Source organism: Triticum urartu, chromosome 7 (genome assembly GCF_003073215.2).
Source record: "Triticum urartu cultivar G1812 chromosome 7, Tu2.1, whole genome shotgun sequence".
In the NCBI taxonomy this organism is placed as follows: Eukaryota; Viridiplantae; Streptophyta; class Magnoliopsida; order Poales; family Poaceae; genus Triticum; species Triticum urartu.
Window position 1 is genome coordinate 485046882 of NC_053028.1, and position 25827 is coordinate 485072708.

Here is a 25827-nt window from a genome sequence, read left to right on the forward strand (position 1 = left end):
GCAACTTTTATTATGCAGTCTGTTGCTTTTATTCTTTGCCATGACAAGTTCATACAACGCTCAATTTTCTCTTACACTAAATGATCTAACACTTTTAGAAGCAATTTTTATTGCCTTATTGCACCGATGACAACTTACTTGAAGGATCTTATTCAATCCTTAGGTAGGTATCACTACTCCAGGATGCTGCTAACGCGACACTACGATCAGAGACCCTTCGAGAAACTGTGTGTGATGCAATAATCGCAAAAGGTGCTGTATGAAAACTGTCAGAAATGTGTAAAACGTTTGTGATGACGGATGCATCAAACACGGTTCAGGTTTTATTTGCTTGTGCGATGAAGGGCATATGGTTCAGTTCAATGAACTATTTGCGATGAGGAGGAACAAAAGAAACGGGCAGCCAGATGAAGGCGTGTGCGATACATAGCATACGGTTCACTCGGATGAACTGTTTGTGACTAGTCAACACAAAATAAACGGTCAGCCAGATCAAAGGTGCGTGCGATATACGGCATGTGGTTCACTCGGATGTACTGTTTGCATTGAGACATGAGAACAGAAACGGTTCAAATGAACAAGATGTGTGCGATACGAGGCAAACATGTCTGTAATCGGAGACGTGTGCGAAGACCAATAACAACATAAACAATTACTGCTAACAAGCCGTGTGTGTTGTGAGCAAACAATTGCTGGTATACAATTGTGAGTGATTGATGAAAACATCATCGACGAGTTCCATTGTTTAGTCTATGTGCGATGTGATTTTCTTTGTCCGCACAACATCTACGCTCTATCTACAGCATCAACATATATACTTAAAAAGACCGCATTGCATAACTAAATTAAGCATACAATTACACAAGTGACTACACACATAACATTTCCACACACCAAAGAAAGCAATCACATGCATACTAAAGTAGGAGAAACGAGGATCTAATCATCTACTTATTGTTGCAACGACACTTGCCATTGCTCTACTTCCGGCTGGATCCCTGGCAGTTTTGGGGGAAGGAGGGACTTCCTCATGTCAACGATCCGCCTGTACATGTCGTAGCTCGTGTATGCCTCCTTAGCCGCGTACACGACGTGAGCTTTGTCGAGTTTCTCCATCCAAGCCGAGTGCCAGGCACGCTTGTCCTTGTTGCACGAATCCTTCATGTCTCTATAGTAGGGGTCGATTATGGCCTCGGCGAGGTGAACCAGTGAGTCCTTCTCATGCTCCTTGCTACCCCTGATCTTGTATTGGCCCTGGATGTCGACAAGATTCTGGCAGGCGATGCCCGAATTCTCGAGCACCTTTACATCATTGGTGATGTCCACCGTAGCGAACATGTAGTGGGGGCTGTTGACAAACCTGGCGAAATGCTCGCAAGGCCTTGTGGCCAGGCAGTAGTGGTAGAAGAGGACGTGGTGGTGCACGCACATCTGGGCAATGACGACCTTGCGACGAGACCCGGCACGAGTGCGGGTGTACTCGAGGTCGAACCCGATCACCTTGTACTTCTCCTCGGCAAGCAACAACTCCATGATGTGGATGGAGTGCTCCGCCCAGACCGGGTCATTGGTGTACACCACCGAGAGGTCCATGAACCTTCTGTGGGTGTCCACCACGGCATGTATGGTGAACTGCTACTCGTTGTCGGCAGCCGCTCAGAGCGCCATTGGAGCCGCGCAGGATACACTCTAAGAATTTCTCATGGTGGGTGTGCTTCTTACAATGGTGGGTGAGGGAGTCCTGGATCAAGGGGTCCTCGGGCGTCCGACCTGTTGGACATCGGCCGGACTGATGGGCCGTGAAGAGACAAGACAGAAGACTTTTCCCGTGTCCGGATGGGACTCTTCTTTGCGTGGAAGGTAAGCTAGGCGGCCGGATGTATTATTTCCTTTCTCTTTAACTGACTTTGTACAACCCTAGCCCCCTCCGGTGTCTATACAAACCAGAGGGTTTAGTCCATAGAGGCAATCATAATCATATAGGCTAGACTTCTAGGGTTTTAGCCATTACGATCTCATGGTAGATCAACTCTTGTAACCCTCATACTCATCAATATCAATCAAGCAGGACGTAGGGTATTACCTCCATCAAGAGGGCCCGAACCTGGGTAAAACATTGTGTCCCCTGCCTCCTGTTACCATCGACCATAGATGCTCAGTTCGGGACCTCCTACCCGAGATCCACCGGTTTTGACACCCACATTGGTGCTTTCATTGAGAGTTCCATTGTGTCGCCATCAAAAGGTTTGATGGCTCCATCCATCATCTGCAAAGATGATGCCCTAGGGGAGGTTTTTCTCCTCGGCCAAATCTTCGTATTCGGCGGCTTCGCACTGCGGGCTAAGTCGCTTGGCCATCTAGAGCAGATCGACAGCTACGCCCCAGCTCACCAGATTAGTTTTGGAAACCTGGATTATGTCGCTGATATCCGAGGAGACTTGATCTTCCAAGGATTCACGACCCCAACCTCCGCTCTGGCCTCAGAGCCGGAGCGCCTTGCCAGGACCGAAGATGGGATTTCTAAACCCGCCGGACTATCTGTGGCCACTAGGCCCAGTATTGGAGAGCCGGAGAAAGCAGTGTCAACCATCGCAAAGACGGACTCTTCCCCGAACACTGGCTCCGAACTCTCGGAGTCAACATCGTGTGAGCTCGGCCAAGGAATTCCCTTCCCGCCATGCTCCACGGATTATTTTCTCCCTCGACAAACCTCGCCGTTAAGCGAAGCTTTGGACTTGATGCGATCCCTCGTGATTACAGAGGAGCAACGTCCGAACTACACCTAGCCCGGACTAGGGGCTGAGAGTGGGGAATTTTACGTCCCACCCACCACCCACTTTATAGCCACTGTCGAGGACTTAACAGACATGCTCGATTACGACTCCGAAAACATCGATGGTATGGACGACGATGCCAGAGAAGAGGAGGCCCAAATCCCGCCGTTTACCGGACGCTCGACGGCCACCTCTTCGTATGACGTGTACATGGTGGATTCACCCGAAGAAGCTAACGACGATGACAAAGAAAACCAAGTTGAGGATAAACCTCCTGAGATACAACCAAAGCACCGACTGTGCCGCTCTAAATCACGCCGCAGCAAAGACATCAATACCGGCACGAGAGACAACAATACTCCGGATGATGCCGAAGACCAAGAAAACCCCGTCGAGCAAAACTCTGAACAAGATGATCGGGAGGATGGGCAAGTTAGCCCTGATGAAAAGGCTGCAAATGAAGACCCGGAGGACAGTAATTACCTTCCACCCTCTGAGGATGAGGTGATCCTCGGCGATGAAGACTTTATCGTGCCTGAGGAACCTCTCGAGCATGAGCTCTTTAAGCAACGGCTAATAGCCACTGCAAGGAGCCTGAAAAGGAAACAGCAGCAACTTCAAGTGTATCAAGATGTACTCAACGACAGGTGGACTAATGTCCTGGAAACTGAGGAATACGTCCTCATGCGCCCAACCAAAAGTTACCGAAGCGTAAACTGCTACCTCAATTCGATGATGAGGCACACGAGCCCGTACCAGCAGCATGCAATGCGGTTGACCGACCACCACATGGCCTGGACAAAATGGCAACTCAAGCCGAACACTGGACCATAATATCTCGCCGTAAAGGCAGCGACACAACCGTTCAGGGTTACACATATGACCTGCGGCAGGACCTGAAGAATAAAGCAGGTCTGGCCAGATCGATCTATGGATCGCGGGGGCGTGCCCCGACGCGCGACGATGGCTATCAAGCCGAACATGACAAGCTGATATGTCTCCAATCTATAATTTATGAAGTATTCATGCCATGTTTAAAATAGTTTTATATGATTTTGGTATGATTTGATTAGAACTACCTGGACTGACGCAGTTTTCAGCAGAACTACCGTGGTGTTGTTTTTGTGCAGAAATAAAAGTTCTCGGAATGCAATGAAAATCAACGGAGAATTTTTCTGGAAAATATAAAAAATACTGGAACAAATATCTACCAGAGGGGAGTCCCGTGGGCCCCACGAAGGTGGGGGGCACGCCCCTGTGCCTCATGGACTTCCCGTAGGGCCCCTTGACTTGTTCTCGATGCTAACCTCTCCTATAAATACCCAAACCTCCATAAATTAACCTAGATCGGAATTTCCGCTGCCGCAAGCCTCTATAGCCATGAGAAATCAATCTAGGCCTCTCTAGCACCCTGTCGGAGGGGGGGAATCATCACCGGAGGCTATGGAGGAGGATCCCGGAGGGCCCATCATCGCCATGAAGGCCAAGATCCAGAGGGGGAACCTCTCCCCATCTAGGGGGAGGCCATGGAGGAGGAAGCACAAGGGGTAGGACGTCTCCTCCTCTCTCTCGGTGGCGCCGGAGTGCCATCGGGAGGGGAATCATCGCCACGGTGATCATCTTCATCGACATCACCATCATCATCATCACCCTCATTTCTTTTACGTGGTCCACTCTCCCGCACCCTGCCGTAATCCCTACTTGAACATGGTGCTTTATGACACATATTATGATCCAATGATGTATTGCCATCTTATGATGTTTTGAGTAGATTTCCTTTATCTATGGGTTGATTGATGATCTAGATTGGTACGAGTTGTATGTTTTATTTTGGCGCTGTCCTATTCTGCCCTCCATGTCGCGCAAGCGTGAGGGATTCCCTTTGTAGGGTGTTGCAATACGTTCACGATTCGCTTATAGTGGGTTGCTTGAGTGACAAAAGCATAAACCCCGAGTAAGGGGGTTGTTGCGTATGGGATAAAGGGGACTTGATGCTTTAATGCTATGTTGGGTTTTACCTTAATGATCTTTAGTAGTTGCGGAATGCTTGCTAGAGTTCCAATCATAAGTGCATATGATACAAGAAGAGAAAGTATGTTAGCTTATGCCTCTCCCTCATATGAAATTGCAATGACGACTATCAGTCTTGTTAACAATTGCCTAAGAAAATTCCGCACACCGATCCATCGTTATTCCACACTCGCTATTTATAATATTTAGTAATATATTCTAACTTTATGATAACAGCACCTACTTTTATATTTTAGCTCTCCGATACCATGAAAAGTTATCATCTTCATACCCACAATGTAGTTTTATTTCTCGTTTCTAGTTGGAAGCAAACGTTCGGTGTACGTAGAGTCGTATCAGTGGCATATAGGACTTGAGAGAATATTGATCTTACCCTTAGCTCCTTGTGGGTTCGACACTCCATACTTATCACTTCCACCTTTGGGAATTGCTACGATGATTCCCTGCACTTGGGGACTATCAAGCTCTTTTGTGGCGCCGTTGTTGGGGATCAATAGCGTGGGGTTGATATTCTTGTGTATCCTTGTTTTCTTTCTTCACTAAGTAGATTTCTTTTTTCCTTTTTTTTGTTTCTGTTTAGTTGTGGGTGAATCATACATTTTTTTAAAAAAAATAATGAAAATACAAAAAAAATCACTTGCCTGTCATACCTAAAAAGTTTTTCAATAAGAGAAGTGATTGGAAGGTTATGCATTGGAGAAATGAGGGTCGACCTTGAACACTTGTGTTCATGCTCATGGAAACAATGTAAAAAAATTCATGGAAGCTTCTCTGAAAATAATTATCCCCTTGTATATATCCATTGTATTATAAAAATAATGTGCCAAGCCTTGGTTTTAGGATGATTAGATTGCTTGTTTACTTTGTGCAGTACAAAAATAGAAACTTTGGCTGTAGCGCATGCTTTTACATTTTTTATTGGAAAGTAAAATGGGTTTGGAACACCAACCATACTTCTGTACAAATGTTTTAAATTTTCATATATTTTTAGAATTTTTTTGAGTTACAGAAGTTTACTAAACTTCCAGATTACTACAGATTGTCCTGTTTTTGACAGATTCTGTTTTCTATGAGTTGTTCGCTTATTTTGATGAATCTATAGGTAGAATTGGGGGGGTATGAACCATGGTGAATTTGGAATACAATAGATATATTTCTAATATGAAATTGGAATAAGTTTGCAACAGTACCTAAAGGTAGTGATTTGCTTTATTACACTAACGGATCTCACAAAGTTTTTGTTAAAGTTTTGTGTGGATGAAGTGTTCGAAAATTGAGGAGCTATCAATATGAGAAGAATAAAGAGAGGCAAGAGCTCAAGCTTGGGGATGCCCAAGGCACCCCAAGTAAATATTTCAAGAATACTCAAGCATCTATGCTTGGGGATGCCCGGTTGGCATCCCATCTTTCTTCTTCAACAATTATCGGTATACCTCGGTTTTTGTTTTGTTCACATAATTTGTGTCCTTTGTGTTTTTGTTTTTCCTTTAAGAACCATGCTAGTATGACATAGCCCTTTATTGATTTATATAATACTTCATGTGCTTCACTTATATCTTTTAAGTATGATCTTACAGAATTGCTCTTTGTGCTTCACTTAAATCTTTTGAGTATGGCTTTGTAGAATGCTTTGTGTGCTTCACTTATATATTTTGAGCTTGGATATTGGTTAGTATATATTAATTGTAGAATGCTCCATGAACTTCACTTATATCTTTTGGAGTATGAATAATACTATCATCTACAGTGTATTTAGAAGAAGTTTGCTCCCACTATTCCCAATGAGAATTTTTTTTGCTTATGTGAGGACTAGTAAAATTTCCATGCTTGTAGATCATGAACAGAATGATTTATGTGCTGGTTATTTTGTTGAAATCATTCATGATGCTACTGAAAATTATTATGAGGGAGGAATACATGCTTGTAGGAGTTGCAATAATATCAAGTTTCCGCTCTATGTGCTTAAAGTTTTGAAGTTATACTTGTTTTGCCTTCCTATGCTAGTCGATTCTTGTTCCCATAAATTGTGTTCTCACAAAATCCTTAGGCATAGGAAGTGGGTTAGGTTCAAATGCACTAGTCATATTTTCCATTATCCTCTCTTTATGTTTCAATTCTTATCTTTTATGTGAGCATCATTGAAATCATCATGCCTAGCCAAAAGGCATTAAAGAAAAGTGCTTGTTGGGAGACAACCCAATATTTACCCTTATTGTTTTTGTGTTTTCTCATGATTAAGATACTTTAGTAATCATGTATTATAGCTTTTGTTTCAATAAAGTTCCAAGTAAGACCTTTGGGAAGACTTGGGTGAAAGTTAATGTGATCTTGCTGTAAAAAACAGAAACTTTGCGCTCACGAGATTAGCTGTCATTTTTTACAAAATAGTGTGATTGAGTTTATTCTTTTCTCAGAAGATTAATAGAAAAATTCCTCACGTCCACCAATTTATTTCATAACTTTTGGGGTATCAGAAGTATGGTTGGTGTTCAGATCATTACAGATTGTTCTGTTTCTGACAGATTCTGTTTTCATTGCATAGTTTGCTTGTTTTCTAGTTTCTATGGCTTATATTTCTCAATATAAATTGTAGAAATGATAAGGTATAGTAGGCATTGTGTGAGAACAATTATGAACCTTGTCTTTGACAGTACCAAAGTGAATGGTTTACTCTTTATCATACTAACCTATCTCACGAAGTTCCGTTAAGTTTTGTGTGATTGAAGTTTTCAAGCTTTGGGTGAGATATCGATATGAGGAGAAAAGAGTGGAAATACCCTAAGCTTTGGGATGCCCAAGGAACCCCAATTTAATATTCAAGGAAGACTCAAGCGCCTAAGCTTGGTGATGCCCCGGAAGGCATCCCCTATTTCATCTTCAAAACTATCGGTATACCTTACTCGGAGTTATATTTTTATTCTTCACATGTTATGTGTCTTGCTTGGAGCGTATTTTCAGTTTTACTTGCTGTTTGAATAAAATCATTGGATATGAAATCTTGAATGAAAAAGAATCCTCCCATGGATATTTAATTATTTGACTATCATCTTGCTTAAGGTGTTACTCTGTTTTTAACTTAATACTCTAGATGCATGCTGGATAGCGGTCGATGAGTGGAGTAATAGTAGTAGATGCAGGCAGGAGTCGGTCTACTTGTCTCGGACGTGATGCCTATATACATGATCGTGCCTAGATATTCTCATAATTATGCTCAATTCTGTCAATTGCTCAACAATAATTTGTTCACCCACCGTAGAATACTTACGCTCTCGAGAGTAGCCACTAGTGAAACCTATGGCCCCCGGGTCTATCTTTATCATATTAATCTCCTAGTACTTAGTTATTTCCTTTGCTTTTTACTTTGCCTTTATTTTACTTTGCATCTTTATCACAAAAATACCAAAAATATTATCTTATCATATCTATCAGATCTCACTCTCGTAAGTGGCCGTGTAGGGAATGACAACCCCTATTCGCATTGGTTGCGAGGATTTATTTGTTTTGTGCAGGTACGAGGGACTCGCGCGTAGCCTCCTACTGTATTGATAGCTTGGTTCTCAAAAACTGAGGGAAATACTTACGCTACTTTGCTGCATCATCCCTTCCTCTTCGGGGAAAACCAATGCAGTGCTCAAGAGGTAGCAGACCCCGTCACCGCGAGCCTTCACCACGTCGCCGTACGGCGAGCTCCGCCGTCCCCGCCGCCGGGCACCGCCACCTCGCCTTCCCGCGCTGGTCGCCGTTCCACCGCCGCGCCGGCAGGGGCTCACCAGAGGACACCCTCCTCCCTCATCTCCGGCCTCCTCCCTCAGCTCCGGCCGTCTCCCTCTCCAACTCCGACGAGCACACCGGTGATCCTTGAAGTCCGCGCCACCGAAACCCTAGATCTGTTTTCGGAGGGTAAAAATCGCCTAAGTCTTTTCCCCCTAATATTTTTATGCCATGTTAATCATGTCATATCTCGGTGCTCGGTGCTCCAAATCATGCATATGATATGTCAAATAGTTTTTCTCGTTGAGCCCTTCATGTTAGAAGCATTTCCATGCATGTTACTGTCTATTATGATGACATTTTCATTGATACAAGAGTGCTATAAAATGTTAGCTGCTGGTACTTATCAGATCATGTTGATTTGTCATTTCTGTTGCATTTGATGTGTGCATTATATGAGCATGAGGTCTACATGTGTTTTGAACTACAACATGCCATATTTATAGGGGTACAAGTCTTGTATTTTTGTGATCTATGTGGTGACTAGAACAAGCATGCAAACTAGGCTCCGTGATGTTGCTGTTTTCAGGGACTTAGGATTTTGCTAAGTCCTTTTCCTGCTGTTATTTTGATGCCATGTAAACTTGATGCTACATTGAGATCCATGCTTATTTTGGGATACTTCGGTGAGGATGTTTTGAACATGTGGTTATGCTATATCCATTCATGCCCCTGTTTGCAATTATGGAGTGCTGTAGCATGTCATTTTCTTGCTCTACTTTTGCTATAAAATGTTCCTGGCAGAATGTTAACATGTTAATCAATATTGCATTGGTTGTTGCTAGTGATCCATGCATCCTACGAACTTTCTCTTGCCATGGTTAGCTTCATGAACGTGTCATCTTGCTATCGGTAGGCTTATGTTGTCATTTATTGCTTTGTGGTGAGTGGCATGAGCTCGCAAAGTTGCTATCATAGTTCTGTTTATGCCATGCTCTGTTTTTCTTCTAAGTCTGGAACTGTTAATAAAACTTGTTATGTTTACATGGGTGCTATCATATCTTCTGTGCCTTTTTGGCTCATATTAAGTAAGGGAGTTTTGTTATATGCATTTAGTAGAATCATGCCATTCCTTTGTTTGCTATGATATGTTCCTGTAGCATGTTGTTTGCTTGCTTTAAACAGTGCTTCCTGATGTTGTTTTTGACATGTTAGTATTTTCACCAAGTCTGTGAAGCTGATATCTTTCGCACTTTTGCCATGCTTGTTTGAACCTGCTCTAGTGTGATTTAGCCGTAGCTCAGTGTTCATCTTTTGTCAAGCATCTCTTGTACATCACTTTTATATGCTTTGTTTCTACGTTGGAGTGCAGTAGCTTAGTTTCTTCTTGCATTCTAAGTGCCATCATGCTGTTAATCGCAGTTTTGTGTCATTCTTGTTTTGCTTGCCATTTGCAAACCGTGCATCCGTTTCTAGTGATCTTTATATTGATTTCAACCGAAATCATCTCATCTTTCCAGAAGCATACTTGGTTTGCCAAGTTGATTCCTTGATCATTCTTTCCCTTCTAGAGCACGCATATGCATTACATATCATATCTTGCATATCATGCCATGTATTGCATCATGTTTCTTGTGCATTGCATCGTGATTGATTGTTGTTCCTTTGCTTGTGTTCTTGCCTTGGGTAGAGCCGGGAGAGGAGTATGCAAACGAGGAACCTGTTGAGTACGCTAACGAGGATCAAGCTTTCGACAACTTTGAGAACTTTGCAGGCAAGATGACCATACCCTCGAAATCACTTCTATCTTTTCTTGCTAGTTGTTCACTCTATCGTTATGTCGCGCTACCTACCACTTGTTATCATGCCTCCCATATTGCTATGCCAAGCCTCTAACCCACCTTCCTAGCAAACCATTGTTTGGCTATGTTACCGCTTTTGCTCAGCCCCTCTTACAGCGTTGCTAGTTGCAGGTGAAGTTGAAGTTTGTTCCATGTTGGAACATGGATATGTTGGGATATCATATTATCTCTTATTTAAATTAATGCATCTATATACTTGGTAAAGGGTGGAAGGCTCGGCCTTTTGCCTGGTGTTTTGTTCCACTCTTGCCACCTTAGTTTTCGTCATACCAGTGTTATGTTCCTTGATTTTGTGTTCCTTACGCGGTTGGGTGTTATGGGAACCCCTTGACAGTTGGCTTTGAATAAAACTCCTCCAGCAAGGCCCAACCTTCGTTTTAACATTTGCCACCTAAGCCTTTTTCCCTTGGGTTCCGCGGACTCAAGGGGCATCTTTATTTTAAACCTCCAGGCCAGTGCTCCTCTGAGTGTTGGTCCAAACTGGGCGATGTCCGGCGCCCCCTGAGCAACCAGGGTCTATGCCAACTCGACGTCTTGCCCATCCAGTGTGCCCTAAGAACGAGATACGTGCGACTCCTATCAGGATTTGTCGGCACATCGGGTGGCTTTGCTGGTCTTGTTTTACCATTGCCGAAATGTCTTGTAACCGGGATTCCGAGACTGATCGGGTCTTCCCGGGAGAAGGAATATCCTTCGTTGACCATGAGAGCTTGTGATGGGCTAAGTTGGGACACCCCTGCAGCGTATAAACTTTTGAGAGTCGTGCCCGTGGTTATGTGGCAGATGGGAATTTTTTAATATCCAGTTGTAGAGAACTTGACACTTGACTTAATTAAAATGAATCAACCGCGTGTGTAGCCGTGACGGTCTCTTTTCGGTGGGGTCCGGGAAGTGAACATGGTCGTGTGTTATGCTTGAGCGTAAGTAGCTTCAGGATCACTTCTTGATCACTTATAGCTTCTCGACTGTTGCGTTGCTTCTCTTCTCGCTCTTATTTGCGTATGTTAGCCACCATATATACTTAGTGCTTGCTGCAGCTCCACCTCACTACCTTCTCCTATCCATAATCTTAAATAGACTTGATCTCGCGGGTGTGAGATTGCTGAGTCCTCGTGACTCACGGATACTTCCAAACAGTTGCAGGTGTCGATGATGCGAGTGCAGGTTATGCTACCGAACTCAAGTGGGAGTTCGGCGAGGATCTGGGTCGTTACTACATTTTGTTTCCTGATGATCAGTAGTGGAGCCCAGTTGGGACAATCGGGGATCTAGAATTTGGGGTTGTCTTCCTTTATTTTGGTTCCGTAGTCGGACCTTTGATTGTACCTTGGATGATGTATGGATTATTTATGTATTGTGTGAAGTGGCGATTGTAAGCCAACTCTTTATCCCTTTCTATTCGGTACATGGGATTGTGTGAAGATTACCCGTATTGCGATAAAACTACCATGCGGCTATGCCTCTAAGTCGTGCCCCGACACGTGGGAGATATAGCCACATTGTGGGTGTTACAATCACAAAATGGAATGATGCGCTAATCATGCAATTTTACTCCACTGCTCATTTCTATCCAGATAGGAGGATAGTGTGGATGTCTGAAGGTACAAGGTACCAATCAACTGTAGATGAATGAGCCAAGTTGATCAATGCCCCAGAAGAGCAAGAGGATGATTTGGATGTGTATGCCAAGAAGAAGAAGGACCACAACTCAATGGCAAATATGTACAAGGAGATCCCATTAAAGCTTTGGAGACACACAAGCTTGGATCTGTGCACTATTTGTTGTCTGGTCCTCCCGCTATCAACACCATCTTAAGGCATACTCTATTACCCAAATCTGGAGATCACTAGATGATAAGGGGACATTCCATCAAATTGCTACAAATCTTTGATGTACCACAAAAATTCAAAGTCATGAGTCTGATTGTGGAGACAATCAAGAGGACAACTGCTGACCAAAAAAGATCTTGTGGGTATGCTCCACACATTCAGGTGCTCATCAACTCAAAGATGGGCACAGGTACTTATTGTTGGATAAGGAGCATTTAGCCTTATACCGAGATTTTGAAGATAATGAAGTTGTAATGAATGAGAATGAACCTTCGTCAGCACAAGCACAAGAGAAGAGAGCTAAGGCAAAGGCTGAAAAGGCTGCAAGGATGCCAGCTGCTGAGGAAGCATATCAGGTGTTCCTGAAGAGCAAACAAGATCAATTGGGTTATCTAATTCAAGCTACATTGAGGATTGAGAAGGGCTTGGCCACCCTAACTCAGAATCAGGAGAGCTTGGAGAGGATTGTAGAGACCAAGTTCTATGATCTTGACCTCAAGATGACTGAGATACAGACTGCAGTTGAGCAGCTCCAGGAGGAAGCTGAGGAGAGGAGAGGAAGGGAAATTACGGATGCTTTTCGGCATGTGCCAAGGAGTCAGAGGTCAGCTGCAGTGCCAGTATCAGATACAAGAGCTACTTCATCTGCACCAGCAACAGCTTCAGTACCACCTCCAGCACCTGCTCCACCAGCTCCAACATCATCCACTAATGCCTTCGTCCTTGGAGTTCTCTCTACACCACCTCCCGAAGACCAGGCCTGAGAGACGCATAACACTATGCATTTTTGTCTTTTTGGTAACTTGTTTCCAAAGGGGGAGAAATTTATAGATCATAGGCTTCGAGAGAGAGTGTTTTGCCTCTTTGTCTCTCTTGTTTTTGGTTGAACTTTATTGTGTGTCCTTGTGTGAGATACTTGTATGATCACGTGTTTGATCATATGCTACCTTAATGCTTGCGTGGATGACATTATCTTTTATATCCTTATATGATCATTCACTTTGCTTGGTGATGAGTGCATGTTTTGATTCATATCATTTTGAGCGCTCCACCAAGATGTATGTGACATGGAAGAGTGACCCATGATCCTAATCGATTGTGCATTTGCATTCAAAAGAAAATCTTAAATAGTGCACAAATTTAGGGGGGTCTCTTGCTTATCACATACTTCTCAAAGCGACGATGTATTTCAATCTTGTTATCATTTGTCGAAGCTTTGATCTATATGTTGTCATCAATTACCAAAAAGGGGGAGATTGAAAGTGCAACTATCCCTGGGTGGTTTTGGTAATTATTAACAACATATAGCTCATTGAACTAATACTATTTCAAGATGATCATTTCATAAAGTTCAATGATTGGCATGGCATGGATTAAGAATGTGGACCCCTCAAAATGCTAAGGACACATATTGGGTCAAGCTCAAGACTCTACCTTTTTAATTTTAGTGATCCAAGATCACATTGGGTCTAGAAGAAAAGCCAATACTATTAAAAGGGGACGAGGTGTTGCTTAATGGCTTACTTGCTCAAAATGCTTAGTGATATGCTCCAAAAACCCTCAACCACTTTCTCATATCCACATATGTCCCAAACCAAAAAGTCAAACTAGGCCCCACCGAAATGCTCTATCCGGCGCCACCGAGTTCACTTGACATAGCCACTGCCAGAAACCCTTGTCTTATCGGTCGAGGTCATCGTCGATCGGTCGAATGTAGAATGAGAGAGATAGGTTAATTTCACCAAAAAGGATGGTTATTTTTTGGTTTGTGTTACTTATATGCGCGGTAGGAGTATGTACATGTCAAAGAGGGGGCAACATGAATACTCTATATATATGTGTGTCATAACCTCGCTCCATGTGGGGACTTCTTGATTTCCCGAGGCAGGTACCACATCAAATTTGTACACTATATTGGTATTCAAACATCACACAATACCATGCAGGCGGTGGTTGCCCTATAGGAACTCACTCGCGTGTGGCACTTCCATCCATGGGCATGCGAGGTTGTCCTCCATCACTTTGACCCAACGAGAGAGAGGTTAATTTGACCATCAAGGACTGATTATTTTTTGGTTTGTGCTATACAGTAGAAGTACATGTATACCATGCGTCAAATGGGGGCGTACATATAGCACATACGACGCATCATGAACCTCGCGCCTCTGTGTGGACTTTTTGGTTTCCTATATATGTGGTGTCACATCAAAGTTGTGCATTGAGTATTCAAACATCACACAAACACCTCTTTGGGCCACATGCAGACGGTGGTGCGTAGTCCTATATAGGATGCTCACTAGCGTGCGATGTACGCTTCGCTTTATATGGGCCCGCGAGTTCGTCGTCCATCACTTTGACCCAACGAGAGAGACGTATGTTTGACGAACAAGGAGGATTAATTCTTTTAGGGATGTGTTACTAGGTGTATAGTATGTGACGAAGGGGGTGGGTGACCAGCATATATATACTAGGTGTCACATGAACCTCACCTCTGTGTGGGGACTTTGCGGTTCTTGAGGCAAATGCCACATCAAAGTTGTGCAATAGGTATTCAAAACATCACAACCACACACCTCTCCATATATATGTTCTGGCACACATGCAAGCGATGGTTGTTGTCCTATATATGTCACTCACTCACGCGGTTATCGGCGATGCTTCCATCTGTCGGCCTGCTTGGTCCATCACTTTCACCGACAGCGAGAGAGGTTAACTAATTTGACTTGGGAGGGGATTTTTTTGTCTCACGGTATAGATCATGATGTGAGATTACATATATATATATATATAATAGGGCATGTGTACACATGAATCCATCCTGCTGGATCGAAGGGGGGTGAGCACATGACGCGTCATGAACCTCTTGCTCTGTGTGGGGACCTCTGCGATTTTCAACGCATGCACCACATCAATGTTGTGCATTGGGTCAGGTATTCAAGACATACGCATGCATCACACACCTCCATAAATATGTTCGGGACACACGCATGCAATGGGTGTCTATGGACACACTCTCAGTCGCTTGGTTATGGGCGGCAAGCTTATATATATTCGTGGGCCCGCGTGGACGTCCATCATTTCGACCAATGATGAGAAAGGTTACCAGGGTGGATTCTTCTTCTTTGCTTCGAGTTACTATATAGTAGGTTGATCATTCCAAGCCTAATTAAGTTTGAGTGCATGCCACGCGTCATGAACCCTCGCTCAGTGTGGCGATTTTATGGTTCCAAAGCATGGTGCCACATCAAATTTGCGCATTGGGTATTCAAACACCACACACACCACTTCCATATACATACTTGGGCCACATGCACAGAGTGGGTTTGTCTTCATACAATACTCCCTCGCGAGGTTATCGGCGACAAGCTAGCCCATTTTGCCGGGTCGTGTGGACGTCCATCACTTTGACCAACAACGAGTGGGAGAGGTTGTACGACCAAATTGGATTATGCTTGGTCCGTGTTACAGTACGTCTTGGTGAGATGCCCTCCCCCTGACGTGTGTGTGGGGGTGGGGGGGCTACTTCACACTACCTGCAACATCCGTGGGGTCGGGGAAGTCTGGTTAATTTGTGAGTAACACGTGCCACATCAAAGTTGTGAATGGTAGTTAAATATCACAAGACACCCTTTTCATACATATAGTAGGGCCACCCGCAGGTGTTTCGTATGTGGTCTCACCCATCTCGCGCCACAAGCACACATTTGTGGCTCGACACATGGTCCACCTTTGTCGGGAAGTGAAAGGGGAAGTTTGACCATATATATGATGGACTCCTATAGGTTTTGTGTTACGATACGGTGAGATTTTAGACCTAGCTATTTGGGGGCATGCATTCGTAGCTAGGATTCCCTTACCACCGACATGAAGTGGGCTTCGTAGGGGGGGGGTTGACTAGCAATACTGTGCTTTTGTGCAACAGGTGCCACATCAAAGTTGTGCATTGGGTATTCGAACATCAAACCACCCTTTTCATACATATATTTGGTCCACATGCAAGTGTGTTCATTTTTTGACCCTCTCCCGCATTATTCTTTTTGCCAAATTTATAAATAGCACACGAGTTGGATGTAGAAACCGTCTATGATTGGGTACGCAACAAACACGATTCGGCCAGACTACCCGTGTGCCACACCTATGCCTCTGCAGTCACTCACATCAGCACAATAGATTGGGCTCCACGAGGCTTGCCTCCCGGTCTCGAAAATATCTACTGCCTCGTAATCTAGAAAATATCTACCGCCTGGAAGGTTTTAATGTTTGATAGCACACGATTAGTATGTGCGGACCGTGTGCGATGTCTATTACTCCCGCTCTGCTTCAATCCCTTGATTCAAATTTTCAGTTGCCTCGACATTTTACTCCTGCCTCTGCACCCCTCGCAATCTCAAAAATATCTGCTCGCCGTTGATTCAAATTTTTAGTAGCCCCACCTTGTTACTCCCGCCTCTGCATCCCTCGCAATCTCAAAATATCTGCTCGCCCTTGATCCAAATTTTCAGTAGCCCAACATTTTACTCTCGCCTAGTAAAATTTTCGGTTGCCATGGTATTTCCTCAAACACCACCTTGCCCCGCCCCCTCCACACACCACACACTCCCCAAAACCTTCACTCACACAGACACACACCACCCCTCCCTCGCTCGAAACCATTGGTAGGTCGCCGCCACTGCCTCCATCCTCAACCCCTGCCTGTGTGCCGGGGAGCTCGAGGAGCCAATGGCCCAAAAGACATTTATCGTGGCATCTTCGCCCGACGCTGGTGAGGTGTCCCCATTGTTCTCCGTAGGCTCTTTATCGATCCGTCATCAATGGTCGCCCGATCCGCCCGCCGTTGTGCCCCTACGCCAGTTCGAGGACTTTCCCGTCCTCCCTCGGACCCGGCCACCGAAGAGGTCCTACCTCGGGGTTCGGCAGCGGTGGTGGGGGACGTGGGTCATTGAGATTACGGATCGGGAGACCCACACCCGTCGGTGGCTCGGTAGCTTCAACACGGTCGAGCCCGCGGCCATGGAGTACGATCGCTGGCAAGTCCGCTACCATGGCACGACGGCTAGGCTCAATTTCCCCTTTGGCACACATCTGGTCGACCTCGTTCCGCTGGAGACAGGGGTGGTGAGCTCGGCTATGGCGTGGGAGGAACATGAGGCATGGGAGCGCCTCGAGGCCAAGGCCGCCGACGAGGCCTATATGCAAGAGCTCCATCGGCAGCACCCGGAGCTCGTGGAGGCGGAGCAGGTGATCTTTGCTGGCGCGGAGGGCAGTGAGGTTATCGTGCTCTCCTCTCATGACAAGGTCAAAGGCGGTGAGGACGGCGGTGCGAAGGGTGTCACGGTGGGCGGCGAGGATGAGGGGATCGACATTGACGAGTGGAGGAATGTCTTACCCAACGACCCCGGCGATGGCACCGGCCCGGACCCGGCTCACAGCACACCGTACCTGACGGGGAAGGATTGGCTTGACCTCCACTTTGACCAAAAGTAGTTTAGTTTGATTTAAATTTATGTTTTATGTTCGGTTATGCAAAACTATCTATGTTTATGTTTGAATGCATGCTACTTTCGGTAGAACCAGCTTTGGGCTTGATCAAATTGAAGCTTACAACATTAAGTTTAGGGGATCGACTAGAAATGGCCAAAAATTGCTGGAATATATATATATATGTGTGTGTGTATATGTATATATATATCCACTCAGGATTTTAGTCCATTAACTTTTAAAGGATCAACTAGAGATGGTCGTATGCCTTGTTTATTTCAGTTCTTCACAATGTGAGGCTCTATATGTGCAACTATTTGCAGTGCAGTTCAATTTCATCAATAGCAGTTTCAACAATACCACTATGAATTACGATATTTGGTTGCTGTTAAGGATGTTGAAGTTAACATGCCTTTTCGTTTTATTAACAATAACTAGTATACATTAGACCTGCACAATACTAATTTGAATGACTATTTGCTTATTTTTAAATGTTATACCTGATGCAGTTAACACACCTTTCCACTTCTTGTTTTGCTTAACTAGCGTGCTTAAACCTGCACACTAAAGCTATCATTTGTAGCTTATGTTGTCTACCATGGATATGTTTAGTTGATGTTTAGCCTGCTGTGCTTAACATGCCTTTTTATGCACTCATACAGGACAATATTGAGAACAATGTTGTTTTCCATCGAGGTTACTTTCATCGCATTGCTTATATGTACTCACTGTTCAGGATATCGGTAGCTGGTACCATATAGCTTGGGGGCTGATAAGGGATTAATCGTCGAATCGAACATTTCACTGAATATATCTGTAACCTATTTATCATTAGGTTAACTAGGGCCATATTTAATATATATATATATATACATATATATATGAGGCTACATAGCAACATGCATTGTACTGAATGACTAAATATGCAATCCCAGGCTACATAGCAACAAGGAAGAGTGTTAACTTAATGTTTTGATGATGTTTAGATATACATGTAATAAAATCTTATATAATGGGATGGAGGGAGTGTTGTACTACATCATTTTGCAATTGTTTTTTAGCTTCTAATATTAACTTGGTGCTTTTAGGTACATATGTCATTGCCAAAGATCCACACTTCGACCCTTTCTATGTATGGGGCAATGAGATATTCATGAACCAGCATCAAGTGAGGAAACTGATAAAGATTGTTATTAAAATGGGTCAAAATATGTCAATCGAACTATTTGTTGACAATTTATGCAAGACAACAGTGAACTGCAGGATGGTAAGTAAGAACTTTGTAGCCTTCTTTTTACTGCCCGTAATGAGTTGTGTTAGATGACAATGTTTGAATCTTTTTTCCTTTGCAGTGGATCCCAAAGAAGTTTACTCAAGATTACCTCTCAAACTACATGATTGGCGGCCGGCCATCACAAGGGGTTGGACTAGAGTCGTGCGTGCCTTGTGCATCCAGGAGAGCACAATAGGGCCATTCCGCTTCACCTTGTTCAGCAACCAGAATGTCTATCACATCTTTCTTTACCATTTGTAATAGTACAAGTATAGAACCCTGGTTCACCATTCTTTATTTGGTGCTTATGTAATTCTTGAATATATGTAAATGTGAATCAAATAATGCATTGGTTGTTTGAACCTGATGGATATGAATAAAGCTATAGCCTACTTTCAAGTTAAAATTAGGTACAATTTTAAATAGCAGCAATTAAATTAGGGTGAAATTACGGTCTGTAGGTCATTACGGCGCACACGGTCTATAAAGCACAACGTCTGTGACATACATCATAATCCGACACTGTTCATGGAGAGCAAACGTGTGTAACCATGCACACAGTTGCCATTTGCAAAGCGTGTGTGATATCAGACAATATCACAAATGATGCGGGAAAACTAAATGTATATGATTGTCGACCTATCGTACACGGTTTACAATCATGAATTGTTTGTGTTGTGCTAGGCATCGTAAACGTAGAGTCAGTTTGGCACGTGCCTGGAATGTACCTGGTTTTAGGTAAAACACAGAACTCCGACTGTGATGGCAATACAAGCACAAATGAGTAGCAAGGATGAAGCGTTTGGGATATTCGAGATATCAAAAATGGTTTTGTAGGGACAACTGTATGCATTAAGGCTCCCTATCCCCGATGGTTTCTGGGTCATGTGGGAAGGACCCCCTATCACAATCACTCACTTGGCGACAGTTCCAAAAGCCATCACTAAAAGGGGTTAAAAACTATTTGTATAGCACCTCGATGTACCATTGGCACCCCAAAAGTATTTTTCCACCACCGCAAGATTCTATTTTCATGAGATCCCATCTTGGGGCCTTTTCTGGCACTCTGTCAGATGGGGATTAGATCACGGGGGGCCTCTACACCAACCTTGCCACCCTTCCAATGATGCGGAGTCATTTACCACGGACCTAAGGGTCCATAGCTAGTAGCTAGTTATCTTCTTCTCTCTCTTTCATCTTCAATACAATGTTCTCCTCGATATTCTTGGAGATATATTCAATGTAATCTTATTTTGCAATACGTTTGTTGAGATCTGATGAATTGTGGGTTTATGCAGATTATCTATGAATATTATTTGAGTCTTCTCTGAACTCTTTTATGCATGATTAATATAGCTTTGTATTTCTCTCCGATCTATTGATTTGGTTTGTCCAATTACATTGATCTATCTTGCAATGGTAGAGGTGCTTTGTGATGGGTTCAATCTTGCAATGTCCTCACCCAGTGACAGTAGGGGTAGCAAGGCACATATTTTTATTGTTGCTATTAAGGATAAAAAGATGGGGATTTTACCATATTGCTTGGATCTACCCTCTACATCATGTCATCTTGCTTAAGGCGTTACTCTGTTCTTGTTAACTTAATACACTAGATGCATGCTGGATAGCGGTCGATGTGTGGAGTAATAGTAGTAGATGCAGAATCGTTTCCGTCTACTTGTCATGGATGTGATGCCTATATTTATGATCATTGCTTTAGATATTGTAATAACTATGCACTTTTGTATCAATTGCTCAACAGTAATTTGTTTACCCATCGTATGCTTTCTTCAAGAGAGAAGCCTATGGCCCCCGGGTCTATTTTTACCATATTATTTTCAGATATATAAAACCAAAATTCCAAAAATACCTTGTTGCAATTTATTTACTTTTACCTTTTTACTTATCTTTTATACCTATCTTTATCAGATCTCACTCTGCTAGTGACCGTGAAGGGATTGACAACCCCTTTTCGTGTTATGTGCAAGTGTTTGTTAGTTTGTGCAGGTGCATCTATTGGGGACCTACATGTGCCTCCTACTGGATTGGTACCTTGGTTCTTAACTGAGGGAAATACTTATCTCTACTTTGTTGCATCACCCTTTCCTCTTCAAGGGAAAAATCAACGCAAGCTCGAGAAGTAGCAGGAAGAATTTTTGGTGCCATTGCCGGGGAGGTTCTACATCAAGCCTACCAAGTACCTATCATAAACTCTCATATCATGCACTTACATTATTTTCCATTTGCCTCTTGTTTTCCTCTCCCCCACTTCTAAAATGTTTTCGGAAAAACACAAGAATATTTTCCTTTTTATTCACCTTCTTTTCGTCTGCCTTTTCGTTTGCTTTTTGTTTGCTTGTGTGCTTGATCGCTTGCTTTGCCATCATGTCTGGATCTTCAAAGCTTGTTATTGAAACTATTAGTGAGAATCTTGAGGAAAAATTTGAATCTTGCGTTCTTAATCGAGATCTTCTTGATAATGAAACCTCTACACGGCTTAAAACAAAGATCTATCATGTAGGTGATGGGAACATTATTGGAAAGAATGTTATTCAAGAATTCTTTGATTGCACAGGGGTTATGCCTTTGGAAAAGGGATCTATTCTTCATAATAAAAATTGCTTTGCGGATGCTATTGTCATGCTCGTGGTTAAATTAGAAACGGAATTTTTACATATGCATCCAGCCTTACAAAAGACATTTTACGAACTTCCCAACTTACATGATCCTAAGGCTAAGAAAATTGCTACTATTCCCCTTATGCGTGAGTTTGACTATGTAATTAGGGAAGCTATATTTATCTTTTCCTATTCTAACAAAAAAATTGAGCATCCTCGCATAGAAGAAATTTGCCATGATAAAGAAACTATACGTGGGTTGGAATCCAAGGATTACCACGTTTTTAGTTCCAATCTAAGAAAAAGGATCCCTTATCCGGAAGTTATTCAAGCTTTATATCTTGGTGCTTATGATAAATATGATTGGGTTACTAAGGGAATTGATGAGGTATTTGATAAAGAGTGGCTTGAAGAGATGTCTAGGGATCCTATTAAAGATGAGTTACATGTTCCATATGATGATATTTTTGGTGATGATCATGAGTATGAAATTATAAATATCAAAATTACTAATCGAAGTCCATTCCATGCTTTAAGATCTGAAAAGAGGGATTTACTAAGAAAGGCTTTGAAATATTTGATTAGGAAAGAATTGCATACCAAAGATGACAATACCTAGATCTATGTGTTATGCCTCGCTAGGGGCGTTAAACAATAGCGCTTGTTCGGAGGCAACCCAATTTTTTTGAGTTTTTTTGTTTTGCTTCTGTTCTTTAATAAATACACAATATTACTTCTGTAATAATTGCGTTTTGGTGTTTTAATTAGTGTTTGAGCCAAGTGAGACCTTTGGGATGATCTATGGTGATAGTTGATTTGATTTTGCTGAAAAACAAAAACTTTTGTGTCTAGTGGCAGAATTGTTAAAATTCACTGAAGTGTGATAAAATTGTGAAATTTTTACACAAGATTGATATAAAAATTTCCTATATTTTCCTAATTGTTCAGAATTTTTGGAGTTACATAGTGTCCACATTACTACAGACCGTTCTGTTTTTTTAGAGATTCTGTTTTCATTGTGTTATTTTCTTATTTTGATGAATCCATGGGTAGTATTGAGGGGTATGAACCATGGAGAAGTTATAATAAAGTATATATAACACCAACATAAAATTGGAATGAGTTTACAACAGTACCTAAAAGTGGTTATTTGCTTTGTTTCACTAACGGATCTCACGAGTTTTCTGTTGAGTTTGGTGTTGTGAAGTTTTCAAGTTTTGAGTAAAGTTTTGATGGACCACGGAATAAGGAGTGGCAAGAGGCTAAGCTTGGGGATGCCCAAGGCACCCTAAGGTAATATTCAAGGACAACCAAGCATCTAAGCTTGGGGATGCCCCGGATGGCATCCCCTCTTTTGTCTTCAATCCATCGGTAAAATTACTTGAGGCTATATTTTTATTCACCACATGATATGTGTTTTGCTTCAAGGGTCTTGTATTATATGTGTTTTTAGTTTGCCACAATCATTCTTGTTCTACACACCTTTTGAGAGGGACACACATTAATCATGAATTTATTAGAGTACTCTATATGCTTCACTTATATCTTTTGAGCTAGGCAGTTGCTCTAGTGCTTCACTTATATCTTTTTAGAGCACGGCAGTGGTTTTATTTTGTAGAAATTGATGAACTCTCATGCTTCGCTTATATTATTTTGAGAATCTAGAAGAAAAAGTGCACTGTGTCGGCAAATGTGGAGAATAGCCATCCATCTTTCATCAATGAAATTGTTCCATATGGGTAGCAAATACACATATTAGTATGAAAAGTTCTTAATGTTAGTTGTGTCCCTGGTCCCCAATTGATTGACCTGCAATAATACCTATGGCTTCTCCCAATTCGACCAGATCACTATGAGTAGGACTCTGGCCATAGCATAATTGACAGATCCTATAAGCACTTCGGCCTTCTATTATTAAGTACGGTTGGTACCATTTCGATGTGTTTAGATTTTTCCAAAAAAGAGTGGTTTGATGCTTCTGAATCCATTGTATTAATTCCACTTCCTACTTATAAATAGTATGGCAATTTGCTTAGGTTTTGAATTTAGTCCTAATATGATGGGTATTCAAGAGGGATATAACAAAAACTTTCATGTAGATCATTGAATAAATGAGAAGTTTGATTCCTTGCATTTGTTTTGAGATATAAATATGGTGATATTAGAGTCATGCTAGTTGGTAATTGTGGGTTGATAGAAATACTTGTGTTAAGGTTTGTGATTCCCGAAGCATGCACGTATGGTCCTACATTATGTGATAAAGTTGGAGCATGATTTATTTTTTATTATCTTCCTAATGAGTGGTGGTTAGGGACGAGCGATGGTATTTTCCTACCAATCTATCCCTCTAGGAGCATGCGTATTAGTACTTTGTTTCGATGGATAATAAATTTTTGCAATAAGTATGTGAGTTCTATATGACCAATGTTGAGTCCATGGATTATACACACTCTCATCCTTCCACCTTTGCTAGCCACTCTATTACCACGCAACTTCCGTCGGTGCATTAAACCACCTTATACCTTTCCTCAAAATAGCCACCATACCTACCTATTATGGTATTTCCATAGCCATTCCGAGATATATTGCCATGCAACTTCCACCGTTCCGTTTATTATGACACATACCATCATTGTCATATTGTTTTGCATGATCATGTAGTTGGCATAGTATTTGTGGCTTGGCCGTTGTTCATATTTTTTTATACATCTCACGCTATATCATTGCACATCCCGATACACTGCCGGAGGCATTCATAAAGAGTCATATCTTTGTTCTAGTATCAAGTTGTAAGTAAATAAAAGTGTGATGATCATAATTATTAGAGCATTGTCCCATGTGAGGAAAGGATGATGGAGGCTATGATTCTCCCAAAAGTCGGGATGAGACTCCGGACTTAAAACAAAAAGAGGCCAAAGAGCCCAAATAAAAAATAAAAATGAGAGAAAAAGAGAGAAGGGACAATGTTACTATCCTTTTCCACACTTGTGCTTCAAAGTAGCACCATGTTCATCATGATAGAGAGTCTCCTATGTTGTCACTTTCATATATTACTAGTGGGAATTTTTCATTGTAGAACTTGGCTTGTACATTCCAATGATGGGTTTCCTCAAATTGCCCTAGGTCTTCCTGAGCAATCAAGTTGGATGCACACCCACTTAATTTTGTTTTAAGCTTTCATACACTTATAGCTCTATCGCATCTGTTGCATGGCAATCCCTACTCACTTTCACCAATATCAATTGATGGGCATCTCCATAACCTATTAATTTGCCTAGTTGGTGTGAAAATTTCTTTCTCCTTTTTTGTCTACTACCACCTTCTATTCCACCCATAGTGCTATATCCATGGCTCGCGCTCATGTATTGCGTGAAGGTTGAAATGGCTTTAGAACATCAAAAGTATGAAACAATTCCTTGGCTTGTCAACGAGGTTGTGCATGAGAAATACTTTGTGTGATGAAGATAGAGCATGACAAGACTATATGATTTTGTAGGGATAACTTTCTATAGCCATGATATTTTGAAAAGCCATGATTGCTTTATTAGTATGCTTGAAGTATTATTATTTTTATGTCAATATTAAACTTTTGTTTTGAATCTTATGGATCTGAATATTCATACCACAATAAGAAAGATTACTGGATAAACATTTTAGGTAGCATTCCACATCAAAAATTCTGTTTTTATCATTTACCTACTCGAGGACGAGCTGGAATTAAGCTTGGCGATGCTTGATACGTTTCCAACGTATCTATAATTTTTTATTGTTCCATGCTATTATATTATGCATCTTGGATGTTTTGTATTCTTTAATATATTATTTTATATCATTTTTGGGACTAACCTATTAACCTAGTGCCTAGTGCCAGCTGCTGTTTTTCCTTGTTTTTGTCTTCTACAGAAAATCAATACCAAACGGAGTCCAAACGGAACAAACTTTTTGAGGATTTTTCTAGGACCAAAGACAACCATGAAGCTTCGGGAGGAGGCCAGGAGAGCCACGAGTGGGCCACAATCTCACAGGGCGCACCCCGGGGGGCGCCCTACAAGCATGTGGGCCCCTCGTAGCCCCCCTAACCCTAATTCCAGCTCTATAAATACCCAAATATTCTATGTACACCAGAGGGCACACCAAAAATACTTTCTACCGCCGCAAGCTTTTGTTCTCGTGAGATGCCATCTTGGGGCTTTTTCTGGCACTCTTCCGGAGGGGGATTCGATCACGGAGGGCTTCTACACCAACATTGC